This window comes from Zingiber officinale, chromosome 11A, assembly GCF_018446385.1.
Source record: "Zingiber officinale cultivar Zhangliang chromosome 11A, Zo_v1.1, whole genome shotgun sequence".
Taxonomy (NCBI): Eukaryota; Viridiplantae; Streptophyta; class Magnoliopsida; order Zingiberales; family Zingiberaceae; genus Zingiber; species Zingiber officinale.
In genome coordinates, this window is record NC_056006.1 from 51,830,526 (window position 1) to 51,834,302 (window position 3,777).

The 3,777-nt window shown below is 41.2% G+C and overlaps 1 long non-coding RNA gene across 1 annotated transcript; it reads right to left on the minus strand.

The window, feature by feature from the left end:
• Positions 1-249: 249 nt before the first annotated feature.
• On the minus strand, positions 250-1,244 carry LOC122032021. Its single transcript, XR_006125926.1, has 3 exons — positions 540-1,244; positions 357-456; positions 250-272 (listed from the first exon to the last, which is right to left on the minus strand). It is a non-coding gene; the product is annotated as an uncharacterized LOC122032021 (long non-coding RNA).
• Between the last annotated feature and the right edge of the window lie 2,533 nt (positions 1,245-3,777).

Genomic DNA, 3,777 nt, shown 5'->3' on the forward strand with positions numbered 1-3,777 from the left:
CATCTAGCTAACACAAAATCCAATCCTAATTCGGTTAGGCAACCATGTTTAATTCCAGCTAGTAATCTAAATTCATTTAGATGATAGGTCCATCCTGAATCCTCTAATAAACTCTTTAATTCTCATCAATCATCACTAATCAAATCCCATGTAGAACCAAAATCAAATCTCAACATACCTTACTCTAAATTTGGCAACAAGATGTCACTGAAAGTGGCTCACAACCAATAGCAACGATTCACTACTGTTCACTAACTCCTTCCCTTGCGAATCTAACAATCCAAACAATGAATCCTATTAGTTAACCTTGTGATCCAAGTCAAGCTTGACTTCAACAACCTATAACTAACACTTACCCAATCTCAAGTGAGTTGCTGGTAGCTCATGTCTGAAGAGCTCACAGTTGTAACAAGATGGCCGACACTGTGGATCGCCGGTGAACAGTGCTGGCCAGAGCTACAAAACCAACCAAACATCAAATATCTGTATTCCCATACAAAATGAAAATTAACTTGCTACACATCTGATATGAACCATACCTAAATCTAATTCTGTGTATGAAATCTGTCCCACCCAATGGATCGATAACCAATCTGTACCAGCGACGAAGAGGAACCAAAATCCAGTGATCGGAGTTGCGATGTGCAGAGATCCAGTGGCAGCAGGTTGAGTCTAGGACTCAGATCACATATCAAACCTTACAAGAATGACGACTCAACCCTCGAAACAACAATGACATAGATCTATGCCGACAATGAAAGGGAAGAGGCGACGACAAGGCCGAGCTGCTTCAGCCTCGACCGATCGGAAGAACGGTGACCAATCAAAACAAAGAAGCAGGAATCAGAGAAATCACAAGAAAGGCAAAAGACTTAAGAACCCTACTGTCACCGACTCACGCGCTTGGTTTCCGGCAAGTTCCTGGTGTCCGCGGCTAGGGCTGTGAAGGCGATGGCCAGATCTGCGCCTGTGACCAAAAGGTGGACTCGGCTCGGGTCGGTGCTCGAGTGTGCACCGATGATCTGAGGATAATCGGCGTCGATCGGCCAAAAGAGGGAAAAGGGTCAGCGCAAGAGGGGAGAGGGAGGCTCTGCGGTGCGGGGTGAGCGAGGCCGACGATCGGCCGACGCCATTGCGGGCTTCGGATGGTGGCGCGAGGAAGCGAAGGGGAGAAAGGGAATCGGCGAGATGGGGAAGAAGAAAGGGCGGCGTGGCTTGGGTCGGGTGAGAAACGGAAGAAAAGGAGAACAAAAAGAAAATGAATAAATAAAATATAAACTTAGGTATTTAATTAAACCCTAGGTTTAATTCCTCGATCAACTTCCACCTTTAGGTATTTTAAACGGCTTTCTTTAAACCCAATAATTGATCCCCTTAAAATATGTCAAACGAGCTCTGAAAAATTCCCAGAAAATTTCTAAAAATTCCTGAAAAATCCATTAAGATTATTTATCCAATAATCTTATTATTTAAATACTATTTGGGTGCTGTATTTTACATTCTCCCCCACTAATAAAAATTTGGTCCCCAAATTTACTACTCAACTCAGGGATCCTCATGTAAGAATAACAACCAAACCACATACTCATATACCCCTATACCCAAGTATCAAGAACAAATATCCAGTCGTAAGAGATAACTCTATGGGTTATGTGCTCACCCTGCTTCCGCTACTCTCACACTGTTGTCTAGCCAACTGTGAGTAAATCAATCATCCAAAATCCACAACACCTAGCATCAGTAAGTCCTCTAACATCCACATTAAACTCTCAGTCTATTCATCTGTCTAAAGATGTAAAGCGGTTCTAAACAGAACTTTATACTCATGGTTTACTGTAAAATCTGCCACTATCGTGATGTGAATCATGAATCTCCATCCAATTCAACACTCAGAGATATACCCTGAGGTCCGATAATCTCTCTACCATATAATCCTACTACTCAATCTAAAGCATCCATCCTACAAATCAATAACTAGTGAGCAAATTCGTTAACCAATCACTGATTTCCCAACACATCGTATCCTCTCCATGTCCTGGGTAATCTCACAACAAAATCCATCATAACATGCCCCCAACTGCACTATAGTATCTGAATGTACTTACCAATTCATACACTCTATAACGGTTGTAACTCGTAAGTGTTAAGAAACTAGCTCCACACCTTTCCACATCAGTGGGGGTCATCTATCCAAATGTACCCTCAAGGTCATCCTACCAAGTACATACAATCCATGGTCAAAGTCTCCATAGAATAGGATACATCGATCCTCTACAGACTAGTCAAGCCTACAATGGTATGCAGCTAACTCAGTCAATTCTCCGTTTGTACAAGTCATGAACTCAAATATGACTTTTAGGTTATCTAACCGAATACAACTAACCCAAAGGTCAGAATCTTCATGAAATAGAGTAAGTCGGTCTCCTACTGATTGAACTACTGACCGAACTAAGAACATAAGAATGGATCAGTCCTCTACTGATCAAGTCAACAACGGTAAATCGAACCTCTATAGGCTAAAGCAACTAGGATAAGTCGATCCTCTACTAACCAAACCAACAGAGTAAATCAACCCTACTAAGCAAGTCAACAAGGGTACATCGGTCCTCTACTAACCGCAACAAGAGTAAACTGGTCCTCTACAAACCGAACCAACTAGGATAAATCAATCCTCTACTACCCAAGTCAAATAAGAGTAAATCGGTTCTCTACGAACCAAGGCAATACGAGTAAATTGGTTCTCCACGAACCGAAGCAATATGATATTTAGCAGATACTAACCACTACTAAACTAGTGATAACATAAATTAATAACACTAGTGGTATGGTAAAAGAAGTCCTATGAGACTGTATTCCTTGATATCTAGTAGGGCCAACTATGATAAGGGATTGACCCAACACATGTGATGTATGCTACAAACAACTGGACAGGTACTAACAAAAGCATACTAATACATAACTTAACTAACATAACAACTATGCATGCACTAACAAAAATATATGATAACAATATGCAAACAAACCTCCTATAGCTTGGAGAATCCTGTCGCTGCTTGGTCCCAAAACCCGAAAAGTCACATCGAGAAACCAAATCACGAAAAACCAAACGAAAATAGGCCTCGTAAAACCTTGGCTCTGATACCAATAAATTGTCACGCCCCAGAGGAGTCCTTACCGAGAAATTTCGACAACATCCCCCCTGTATGGGTGACAATATGAGGCATACATACATACAAAATACATCAGCCACATACGGCTGGAATATATATACACAACCACGCAGTTATATATTCAGCCCACTCGGCTGAAACAGAAATAAACACAACCACGCAGTTATATAATCAGCCCACTCGGCTATACTAAAATCAACATAGCGGAAATCACAAATAACGATTACAAAACATAAAGCAACTAACTGCGAGCCGGCTCGGCTTGACACAATAATATCAAACCAAATACAAGAGAACACAAATACATGAACAAGTACAAAACCCAAAATACAAATAGCGTAAGATATACCAAAATCGTAAGATCGCCCTCGAATGTGACATGAGACTGGCGGACAGGCTCTCCAGGCGACTCCATAAATCCTTTACCTGCTACCTGGTGAAATTACCAATATACGGGGTGGTAAGTATAAAGACTCAGCAGGTAATAGACAGATGGTGCATGAGTAAAGTAAAGAACTAGAGATGTAAAGGTATACAGTCTCGTATGGAAATAGCAGATACTACAGTGATATCATAATAAGTGTCCATACCTAAAACCATATCCTAG